The sequence below is a fragment of the Camelus dromedarius genome, chromosome 14 (genome assembly GCF_036321535.1).
Source record: "Camelus dromedarius isolate mCamDro1 chromosome 14, mCamDro1.pat, whole genome shotgun sequence".
Taxonomy (NCBI): domain Eukaryota; kingdom Metazoa; phylum Chordata; class Mammalia; order Artiodactyla; family Camelidae; genus Camelus; species Camelus dromedarius.
The window spans coordinates 35,346,109-35,358,809 of NC_087449.1; the positions used below are offsets into that span (position 1 = coordinate 35,346,109).

Here is a 12,701-nt window from a genome sequence, read left to right on the forward strand (position 1 = left end):
AATCTCTCTTCTTTCAGATTGCCCTTAAATATATATTGATTCTTCTTAAGCTAGAGTTTGTACACTGAGTCTTCTGACATCAAATTCTTTCCCCTTTTCCCACCACCACACACACTTACACTTTTTAGAAATAGAAGAATGGAAGATTTTTGTTTTTTGGTTAACTTCAAGTATGAAATTTGAAAAAAAGTTGTTTCCTGATTTTTAGCTCCTGAAATTTACATGTAGTTCTTTATTCCATCTTTCATTTTTGTTATTTGAATATTTGTCAAAAATTTTTAATGGAAATATAAAATCCTGCTTCTTAATTATCTTGGGACTTAAGACCCAAATGGTAAAATAATTTTGCTAGGCCATGCTATTCTTTGGTTGTTTTGTTTAAAGAATTTGTATAGATTGAAATGCAGCTGAGAGTGTATTAGTGATTTTCTGTTGCTTACTTGTCAAGATTTTTATTGTTTGGATGAAAAATAGTATTTCAAGACCTGGCAACATATTGATGAAAACACAGGAGCACTTTGTGTAATTCTCCTTTTGAAAAACTACTTCTTTAAAAGGCAAAGATTGCCTTTGCTACTTCTATTCATGTGTATTTCCAACAATAGATTTTTTGACAGCTCTTAGATAAGGTTTAGTTCTCTATCCTCCACCATTTATCATGGTGCACACTTTTCTCCATGAAGAGGCAGATTAGGTTCCTATAAGTGAACACACAATATGGAGGTGTCCTAGGTGTATAGTGAAGCATTTGCCCTTTTGTTACTAATCTGTGACAGATGCAGAGCTTCAAAGTTTTTTGTTTTTTTTTTTTTATGGGCTTGACTTGAGAGTGCAGGTGTTAGGCTACCCCTTGAAAACTAGCATTTTATGGAACTGCTTTGGGGGAAGCCTCTGGGCTGGGGATGGACAGATAAAACTGGGTAATCACTGAATCTTCCAAATTGTGCTTGCAGCTGTTTTCCTCAGGGTCCTTATTGGTTGCATATTAGGAACACAAGCAAACATGCCTGTTTTTGGTTAGGCATTTCTCCTCTTTCCAGCTTTCCTCTTTCTCCTTTGTGTTCCTCCTACCCCTTCTTCCTCACCAAAAGAAAAAGTGCCTGCTAAAGTTTCTGAGCTGGGAATGGCACACTGTAACAAATTTGTTTCCTGTATCAGTACTGGCAAACTCATTACAAAGTAATCCTGGCCCACACTCAAGTGTACTTCCTTTGGGACCAATAGCTGTAAATAAGGAGGTGCTGCAAGCTGGCTGATAAGTTGTTGTTCTGAAGATAGCAGTGCTTTTTAGCAGAATGTTTGACTTTTTTTTTTTTTTTTTTTAAACAGTGCCTCAGGCCTGTCTAAGACCCTCAAGGTCTATTTCTCATCTTAAAAATCCTCTGTAGGAAAACACAGTGTGTGGCTTAAGAAGATTTTTAAATTGCTTAAAGTCTCTCTTTCTGTGCCTTTTTAAAAAATGATAATTATAGTTATGCTGGGTAATCTCCCTATCATTTTGCAAAATGGATTTTCCTTCTTCCAGTAACAGATACTTTATAATTGACATTGGAAGCAACATGTTGAATATTTTATGAACACTAAAAGTATTGGGCAGGAGGGGTAAAAGAACTTCCATATATATATAGAAGAAATATTTTATGCAACTTGAAAATTACTTTGGGGCTAATAAAACTCTCAAGTTATATTATTTATTGCATCAAGGTAATTGTCAACTTTGATTTGAGTGGCTGTGCAAAACCCCTTCTTCCATACAGTTTTTTTTTCTCTTTCCTATTGCTGTAAATGTCTAATTGAACCACAAAATGGAGAGTTTCGGGAAGCATCATTTCACCTTAGGGAATATGACTGTAGATATTAAGAAATCAAAATGTTTTAAGTTGGCTTAGTAGAACCTGTGGTGTCAAATGCTTGGGTTTTTATAAGGTACCTGCAATTTTTTTCAGAAGATTTGGATGATTCGTTTCTAAGATGGACTCGAACAAATTATCTGTTAGCAAGCAGTGCTTCTGATACTTACTCTGAGAAAGTAGAAGGCTTCACAGGTTTATAAATCTCTGTGACTGAACTGCAATCAAAACAGCAGCTCTTGTGTTTGGCAGGTACATGTCTTATCTACCTATGACACAGCACTGTTTTCATCTTTCATAAAAATAATACTGGCATAAGTATTTTTAGAGAGATTTTTGAAATCTTCAGTCAGCTCAAATTTCTGCCAAAATACATTTAAAGACCCCTAGAACAATATTTTTAAATAGTCTTTACTACATGCAAAGAAATATTCCCTGGATTTAATGCTTTTATTTCAGATACAGAAATTGATGCAGGAAAAACGGAGATGGGGTGTGAGGAGGGCCATGTTCCAGGTCTCAGTTGAGTCCCTGGGACGTGCCCCACCAGGTATGGGTCCTTGGCTTCGTGCAGAAAGAATTCAAGGGCCAGCCACAGTTGAGTAAAGGTAGATTTATTTAGAGAGATACATACTGTATAGAGTGTAGGCTGTTTCAGAAGGCAAGAGAAAGGCCACGAGGTGTGGGGGTTGGGTGCTCAGGTTAGAGTAAAAGTAGGTACACACTCCATAGACAGAGTGCAGGCCATCTCCGAAGAGGAGGGAGCAAGAGAGGCGGCCACAAGGCTTGGTGTTGCCAGTTTTTATGGGCTTGGTAACTGCACGCCTACAAGTGGGAGAACCATTCCAAGTGCCCTGGGGAAGGGTCTGGGATTCCCAGAAATTTGGCCACTGCCCACTCTTTGACCTTCTATAGCTAGCCTTGGGACTCTCATGGCGCCTGTGGGCATGTTATTTATCATGCTAATATGTTACAGTGAGCATCTAATGAAGCTCAAGTTCTACTAAAAGTCAAATCTCCCCCATGTTAATCCTCAAGGCCTACTGGGAGTTGAATCTTCCTTAATTTTGGTGTTAATTGCTGTCATTCCTTGAATGGCTATGCCCTGCCCCCTTCCCTCCTGTCTCAAAATGAAATTTCAGTATTCTTCTAAATCCTGAATTGTGATTGTCACATACATTCTGTATCTGTCCTAATCTTTTGCAAAGAGACAATTAGTTGTTATTGAGTATTACCTTTAGAATGATTCATAGATACATCAAACTTGATGTTTCTAAAAAAAAAATTCCTTCATAACTTCTTTTCCTGCACTACCTATTATAGTTAATAACCATCACTAATTTTATAGTTACCAAGCTGGAACTCTCATCTGGTCATGAACAACTAGTTCCTTACTCTCTTTGTGGTTGATACAAATTGGTAGGGCTGGCTGAATTATACATCTTTACCTCTTCCCCTACTGATAGCAGATTACATTTCTTTGAGCAATGGGCTCAGCAGATAACTAGGGTAATTTATAGTAACCTGGCCACTAGATTGGTTTGTGGAGTGGCATGTGCTCCACACGTGTTCCATGTTTGGGCCAATCAGAACCATTCTCAAGAGTTTTTTGTTTTCTTTTGTTTTTTTTAAATCAGGAGAAAGGCATTTTCTTGCCTTTAGGGTCATGAAGTTGGAAGAATTTGATTTTGCACTTCTTTTTTTAGGTTGTAGAAAATCCACTAAAGGCACCTTTGTGGCAGTTGGACTAAGAGAGTTGGGGGCTTGATGTGATTAGAGACTTGAGCTTGTTGGTACAGATGGAGTGAGAGAAGGCTAATAAAGTAACTAGAGAAGGTGATATGAGAATCTTTTCAGAGTTACAATAGACAGTAATCTTGTCAGAAGCCCAAGGTCAAAAAGGTAAGCAATGATAGATCCAGAGCTATACCAGGTCTTCTGACTGCCATTCTAATCAATAGTCCATCCTCTTAAAAATATGTGCCAGAAAGTATTTTTAATCTTTGAAGAAAGTGACTTTGAAAATGTCATCTAACCTTCAAATCTCTATTTTTATTCATTATTAGGTGAGATATAAAGCATTAATTATTCATCATGTATTCAGTGTTTAATTGCTGGTTAATAGTTCCTAATATATTTCAAGGAAATCATCTTTTGTTTACTTGGAGAATCAATTCTTATAGGTTAATGTGAAAATATTCTCTTAACTCCAGAAGTCAGACTTCAGTTCTCTCTGTTTCTTAATGCCACAGAAGCCAAAGGCTGGAAGCAAGGGCTATTCTAAGTTTTATATGGCCTGAAGTTTATTTAATATCAGAAGGTCTTCTTTAATAAAAATTATACAAAATTGTATTTTCAGAATAAGAAAGGGGATCACAATGAATTACTGGCACCTTGGGGATTAAGGTCCCTTTCTGCTAAAATCTCTTTAGGCTACTTACCAGAAATGCTTCAAAGAAATAGAGCCTTGTTATCTATTCCTACCATAACTTTCTGCCACTCTCAGCCTTTATAAGTACCTTTATCAAGTGACAAACCTTGAAGCTTAAGCATCATTTCTTGTCAGTAAACCCACCTCATGTTGGATGGAACCTTTGGTTATCTAGTCCAAACCTGCCAAATCATCACCCACCCCATTGTTTAAGTTCTATGTTGATGATGAACTCGTATCTAAGATGGGCTCATTGTTCTTTGATGAAAGGAAATTTTAGTATTATTATTTTTCATAAATGTTGAAGATTTAACCCTTCTTTCCCATGAAGGTTAATCAAACATTTAAATAAAATTATCAAGGGGGGAAGAAGAGTTTATCCCTTAACAAACACCTGTGGATTCTGTATACTCTTTCCTCTCACCAAATGAGTTGTCATCATTTCTTGCTTGACTCATTGCAGTATGTTCCTGTGTGTTATTACTGATTCTATATCAAGCTTTATCAAGTCTCTCATTTTATCTTTATGCTACCCCTAGATAAATTTTTTAAAAAATCAAATTTGATGTGCTACTCTTTGTCTTAAAATTCTCCAGTGGCTCCCCATTTCCTTACCTTAATCTACCTCTTCAGCCTCATGTCCTGCTACTCCTTACCTTATTGGACCCCAGTCATATGGCAATTCCCTGGCCTAGTCTTCCTTTCTAATTACTCTGTTCTCTTTCACAGAATGCTCTTTCTACCATCTCCTGTTTGATATCTGGAAGACTCCTACTTATCCTTCAATATATAACTCACATGTCACTTCAGACCTGCACTCACAAGTGGGTTAGGCTTTTCACTTCTATGTCCCTGTAACACTTTTGTATACCTTGAATATGATTCTTACACTGTTTTATTAGAACTACTTATTTGTTACTTTCTCTCAATTGATTGATAGCCTTTTTCATGCCTATTTACTACTTCTGTGTACCAGGAAGTGTTCTCTCCCCTCTGCATGTATCACTCATTTAATCCTTACAACTTTGTAAATTTACAATTGAAACATTTGAGGCACAATATGTAGTCCATATAGCTAGTAAGGAGTAGTGCTGTATTGTGAATCCAGGCAGTCTTATTCGAGAGTCTGTAGTTTTAATCACTATTCTGTATGAACACATTGGAATCTCTAGTGAATAACATAATGCCTATTTCATAGCAGGTGCTCAGTAAACATCTGGTAATTGAACCAAAGAGATACAAGAATACTTTAGCTTCCTTAGGTAGCCAGAATGTATTGCTGTATTGCTGTGCTTGAAGATACTTACTGCTGGGACCAGTATTCCTTTTGGTTTTATTTTTAGACAGTATAAAGTTTTGAGGATATTCATGCAATAATATGTATCTTTCAAGTGTTTTTTTTTTAATTTCTGCCTCTTCTGGTGGAAGGGCTAATTATGATTCTGCATTGTTAGTGATTATTTAATCACACAGACTGCAATACAACGATGCTATAAGGTGACTACACTGATTTCTGTCACTTTGCCTTCCTAGTCTTTTGATTAGGCAAATGCACAGCTATAAAAGTTTCTTTTTTAATGGTGAGCCAAGATGACAAACACATTCCCAGGAAGAAGTGGATTTACTGAGGAGGGAGAGATTAACTCCTTCAGGGAAGGAGGCCCCATTTGGTAAACTGCCCTATCCAGAGCTCTAAATGATACCTGGAAAGAGGTCATTTCTCTCACGTGGGTGAACACTTTGTTTTCAGAGAGGATCTTTCTCACCTGACTGGTTGAATAAGTGTGATTACTTTTCTGTAGAAGGTAAGATTTTGGAAATTAATAGGCTGGACAGGATGAGAAACTCATATGACTTTTGCTGATTTTTCAGCATTATAGTGTTCTTTTCTTCTTCTTCTTTATTTCCAGGGGTTTCTCATTTTTATTTTATATTCCGAAGATAGTCACTTGTATGATTTGGGTTTCCTTCTTTCAGAGAATCATAGGCTGCAGAGGGTCAGTTGCTAGGATACCCTGAATCCCAATTCACTAGTTCCAATGGGCATTTTAAAGTTCAGAATATAAGTTACATGTTGTTCATTGTCTACTTCCCAGATAATTTAATATAGTTTTCAGCTTAAAATAGCTTGTGTACGATAAGAGATCTGAAAAAAATAGATGAGTAAAACAACCTTTTAGAAAGCAGAAAGAAATATTTTTTTTGCATACCATTTTTTTTTTCTTTTTAGGAAGTAGAAACTTTATATATTTCTCTGTAGAGAGAGATTTTTTGGAGGGGAACTCCTATATATTTCTGGAGTAAAAGAGACAACACAGCCAAAATACAGAGGAAAAATAAGTACCCCGTTATTCTGGAAAAATCAACAGAACTGTTTAACATGTTTTATATAAAAAAAATTGGGAGGTTCCAAGATGGCAGAGTAGAATGATGCATAGCTCTCCCTCTCCCCAAAATTTACATATAAAATGGATTAATTCACACAGAATACATACTGAACTTTGGCAGAATATCTCTCACTTCGTAAATAAAAGAAAATCCTCAAAAAACCAGGTAGGAGGGGAAAAGAAAGAAAGAAAGAAAAAGGAAATCAGTGTGCAATCTGTTGCCCAGGGACGGAGCAGAAGAGGAGGAAAAGCACCCTCTCCCTAAAAAGTCCCTTCTCCAGCAGGGAGGTCAGTGGGGTCAAAAATAGAGCTTATGAGGCTTGGAGGAGAAAGCAGCAGTAACTTGGTGGACAGAACTGAGAGAAACAAGCACAGAGGGTCCCTCAGATCCCTAGCCCAAGAGCAGACCTGTTGGGGAGGGCTGGGATGGGCTTCTGGAGCTTGGGCTTCTGTGATCAAGCCCAGGGAGAACACTGGGGCTGACTGCACAGAGGAAGCCTCAGGTTGCTGGAGTGTGGTGCAGGCTGAGGCTAGGAATATGTGCAGAACAGAACAGCCTGGGCCCATCATTAAAAGCACAACTGCTGGTGCATACTGTGGGGAGGGGTGTGACACAGCCTGGCCATAGCAGCCATCTCCAGTAGTCCAGAGGGCATTGCTTGGCACCATTGTTGGTGTGCATTCTCACAAGAAGAGAGGTAGGATTCAGACACAGGTATCTTCTGAGTATGCTCCAGAGGAGCACAGTCCCTGATGTACAGCTCCCTGGTGGAGGTGGGGCTAAAACCTGAATACAGACCTAGGGGGCCTGCAACTTCACAGGTAGAACTGAGATCTGATTCTAGCCCCAGGCAATGAGGGCAGATCTGCTCCACTGGTGCCTTTTTGGGCCTGCATCTCTGAGACGAATGAGTGGAGTTCTGGCACACATATGGATGGGCCTGGTATTAACATCAGACTTGCATACCATATGCAGAAGTGGGGCTGTTGTCTGGGCTTACCCTACGTTGCACTATGATGGGTCCTAGTGCCTGACATTGGGCAATCTGCACTGGTGGCTCTGCAGGGGCAGAACCTGGGGGACACCAGAGCAGGTTGCTGACAGTCTGTGGCAAGGACAAGGGCAGCGTCAACAAAGTGTACTTTGTAAACCTATGTAAGAAGTGACAGAAGATACCACACAGAGTGCATCTTGGTGAACATCTGTGGAGGAGTACTCAGTGGCTCCTCTTTCAGTGGAAGTAATCCAGCCCCACCTAACACACATTGCAGTTCAGAAACAGGTCTGAAGCCCTCTATCCCAACAACAGGTGAGCAGACAAAGCCCCTGTCACCTGCTGTGAAAACCACAGAGCAAAGAGGAGGACCCGCTCAACAAACAAGGCAGGCTCTGGTCACCACAACACCAACCACACCCCAAATCAAGGGGATAATAGCCAGCATGCACAGAGGAAAGACAGTGAGATCACCCATACTGAAAACAGCCTTGCAACAAAATTATTGTATCTGCATGGTCTACAAAGGAGTGCTTCCACTTAAAAAGAGAAAAGCCCTTCAGGATCACAGTAAATACCTGTTACTCCTAAATTCATACAGTCAGAGAAATATAACTAAAATGAAGAAGCAGCAGAACCACTCCCAATTAAAAGAACAAAAGAAGTCCTCTTAGAGACAAACAATGAAATAGACCTTGACCATCTACTAGATCATGATTTCAAGGGGTATTGAAAAGATTGAAGGAAATAAGAGAGAATATCAATAGAAATGAAAAATACTATATAACAGAAATAGAAAGTATAAAGAGGAATCAATTAAAATCAGAAGACTTAATGGCTGATATAAAAGCCGAGCTAAAGGCAGTCAATAGCAGACTAAATACTTCAGAAGAATGAATAAGTGATTTAGAAGACAGAATAATGGAAATCACCCAATGAGAACAACAGACAGAAATGCAAATGAAAGCCATTGAAAATATAAGGGACCAATGGGAAAACATAAAGTGTGCCAACCTATGCATAATAGGGGTCCCAGAAGGAGAAGAAAGATAAAAGAGGATTAAAAAGGTTTTTGAAGAAATTATGACTGAGAACTTACCAAACCTGAAGAAGAAAACAGATATCCAAGTACAGGAAGCACAGAGGGTCCCACAGAAGATGAACCCAAACAGACCTACACCGAGACATATTATACTTAAGATGCCCAAAGTTAAAGATAAAGAAAAGATTCTAAAGGCAGCAAGAGAAAAACAAAGAGTTTGCTATAAGGGAATACCTATAAGGCTTTCAGCTGATTTCTCTACATAAACACTACTGGCCAGAAGGGAGTGGCAAGATATATTCAAAGTCTTAAATGAGAAAAAATCTGGAACAGAGGATATTCTACCCAGCAAGACTATCCTTTAGAATAGAAGGAGAGAGAAAGAATTTCTCAGAGAAGCAAAAGCTAAAAGAATTCAGCAATACTAAACCTATCCTAAGAGAAAAACCAGAAGTTCTTTTCTAAATAGAAAAGAATCAAGAAGCTGTATAAAAAAGTAAACCATAATTGGAAATGCAGGATCTACACTGAGCTGCAAGAGAATAAATATGACAATGTAAAAGAGGAAATCAAAATCATAGAAGGTGGGAGAGGGGAACAAGAAAATGTAAATTTTCTTTTTGTTCTTCTTAGGATGTGTTTGAGCCTGTAAGACTACCATTCTAAAGCAAACAGATATGCTAATGGGTTAACATACTTGAAAAATAGGGTAACCACAAATAAAGAGCATATAATATAGTCACAAAAAACCCAAAAAGAAACTGTGCTAACACAAAAGAAAATTATCAAGCCACAAAAGGAACAACAAAAAAGAAGAAAGGAACAAAGAAATACCAAGTCAACTGGAAAACAAAGTTTAAACTGGCAATAAACACATATCTATCAATAATTACCATAAATGTAAAGGGGCAAAATGCTCCAATCAAAAGACATAGAATGGCAGCTTGGATAATAGAACAAGAGCATACATTATGCTGCATACAAGAGACTCACTTTAGGGTAAAAGACACAAATAGATTGAAAGTGAGAGGTTAGAAAAATATTTCATGCAAAAAGAAATGACAAAAAATAGGGATAGCAATACTCATATCAGACAAAATAGACTTTAAAACAAAGGCCATAAAGAAAGATAAAGACACTATATAATGATAAAAGGAACAATACAAGAAGAGGATATTACACTCATGAACATATATGCACCCAATATAGGAGCACCTAAATATATAAAACAAATACTAACAGACATAAAGGGAGAAATTGATGAGGATACAATAATAGTAGATTTTTACACTCCAATAACATCATTGGACAGATCTTCCAGACTGAAAAATCTATAAGGAAAGGGAGATACTAAATGATGCAATAGAATTGTTGGACTTTATTGTTATTTTTAGACCATTACATCCCCCCAAAACAGAATTTACATTCTTTTCAAGTGTATGTGGAATATTGTCTAGGGTGGACTACATTCTCAGACACAAAAGAAGCCTCCACAAATTTAAGAAACAGAAATTATTTAAAGCACCGTTTTTGACCACAATGCCATGAAACTAGAAATCAACCACAGAGGGAAAAAATGAGGAAAAAAATAAAAAAGACTGCGTGGAACAGCATGCTACTAAACGAATGGGTCAATGATGGAATCAAAAAAGAAATTTAAAAAATACCTTGAGACAAATGGCAATGAAAACACAACCACACAAAACCTATGGGATGCAGCTAAAGCAGTCCTAAGAGCAAAATTCATAGCGATACAGGCCTTCCTCAAAGACAGGAACAATCTCAAGTAAACAACCTAATCTACCACCTAAAAGAATTAGAAAAAGAAGAACAAACAAAAGTTAGTCAGCAGAGAGAAAGAAAGAATAAAGATGAGGTAGGAAATAAATAAAATAGAGATTAACTAATAGGAAAAATCAATCAAACCAAGAGCTGTTATTTTTAAAGAGTAAACAAAATTGACAAACCTCAGACCAGGCCCACCAAAAAGAAAAGAGAGAGGACACCCATAAACAAAATAAAGAGTGAAAATGGAGTAATTACAACCATATATATATGGTATATTCTTGCCTCCTTTGTCAAAGATTAATTGACCATAAATCTGTGGGTTTATTTCTGGCCTTTCTATTCTGTTCCATAGATCCATATGTCTGTTTTTGTGCCAGTACCACACTGTTTTGATTGCTAAGCTCTGTAGTATTGTCTGAAGTCTGGGAGGGTTATTCCTCAAGGTTTGTTCTTTTTCTTTAATATTGCCTTGGCAATTCTGGGTCCTTTGTGATTTCATGTAAATTTTAGGATTATTTGTTCTAGTTCTGTAAAAAAAATGTCCTGAGTAATTTGATAGGGATCACATTAAATCTGTAGATTGCTTTGGGTAGTATGGCCATTTTAACATTATTAATTCTCCCAATCCAAGAATATGGAATATATTTCCATTTCTTTAAGTCATCTTTAATTTCCTCATTCAGTGTTTTGTAGTTCTCTGTGTAGAAGTCTTTCACCTCTTTGGTCAGATTTATTCCTAAGTATATATATATTTTTTGGTTGTGATTTTAAGAGATTGTTTCTTTACTTTCCTTTTCTGACATTTTGTTGTTAGTGTAAAGAAATGCAACTGTTTTTTATATGTTAATCTTGTATCCTGCTACCTTGCTGAATTCTTTTATCAGTTCTAGTAGTTTTTTTGTGGAACTTTTAAGGTTTTCTATGTATAGTATCATGTCATCTGCATATAGTGACAATTTTACCTCTTCTTTTCCAATATGGATCCCTTTTATTTCCTTTTCTTGCCTGATTGCTGTGGCTAGGACTTCCAAGACTATGTTGAATAGAAGTGATGAGAGTGGGCATCCTTGTCTTGTTCCTGATTTTAGTGGGAAGGTTTTCAGTTTTTCACTGTTGAGTAGTATGCTGGCTGTAAGTTTGTCATAAATAGCTTTTATTATGTTGAGCTATGTTCCCTCTATACCTACTTTGGTAAGGGTTCTTACCGTAAATCGGTGTTGAATTTTATCAAATGCTTTTTCTGCATCTATTGAGATGATCGTGTGATTTTTGTCCTTTCTTTTGTGGATGTGGTGTAGCAAATTGATTAAAGTTTAATTCTGAGTGTTCTTTTGGAGAAAGAAATACTACAGCATATTTTAAAGAAAGATATTGCCATGCTCTTCAAGTGCAATACAATGCTGACTTCTCAATTAATTGCTTTACATAGTCATATTTATTCTTCTTTTGTTTTTGATTATCTGTTTGGGAATTCATCAAACTCTTTGCTTTGATTTTTTTTATCCCACCTCACTGATAACATTTTGTGCAATTCACAACCCACTAGAATATCAGGCAGAGAGAGGAGAGACAAAGAATGGGAGTCACACCTAAGTTTATACATTTTTCATATAGCTTCTGTTGGTGGAGGAAATGGACATAATTTTATGGTTGGTTGTCAATTTACCATTATTATTCTTATGCAGCAACTACTTCTAATTTTTGTTTAAACCTTGTTCTACTTTATATTTTCTTTAATGTCTTCTGATAGAATTTTGGAAATATACCAAACATAGTACAAACTGCATAGCCCTGTTGTGAGAATTAAACAAGATCAAATATGTTAGAGGTAATTTCTGTAGCATAAAGCTTAATACAAAATTCACAAGGTATTATTATCATGTTTGTTTTCCTAACTAGGAACTTAAGTTTGGTTATGATTCTTACTTGGTTTATGGGGGCTTGTCACATGCTCTATACAGCATTCCCATTCTGTCAAAGACACTTGTAGCACAAACAGATCTTTTGGATCATAAAGACAGGAAGAGTTGCTTGCACCATGGCCTAGATTAGTTGAAAGTCTCCTCTTATCCTGGGCTGCATTCAGAGTTGGCAGCCTTATAGGCTATGAATGTTGAACCTAAAAGAACTGAATGATGACAAATGTCACTGCCAGAGCTCAGAATATTTAAATGTATGTCCTATTTAGTTACATGAATGTCTATTAAA

General features: G+C 37.0%; 1 protein-coding gene across 1 annotated transcript in view; it reads left to right on the forward strand.

Moving 5' to 3' along the window:
• Nucleotides 1-12,701, forward strand: part of AGBL4 (AGBL carboxypeptidase 4) — a 1,119,623-nt gene that overhangs the window by 147,150 nt on the left and 959,772 nt on the right.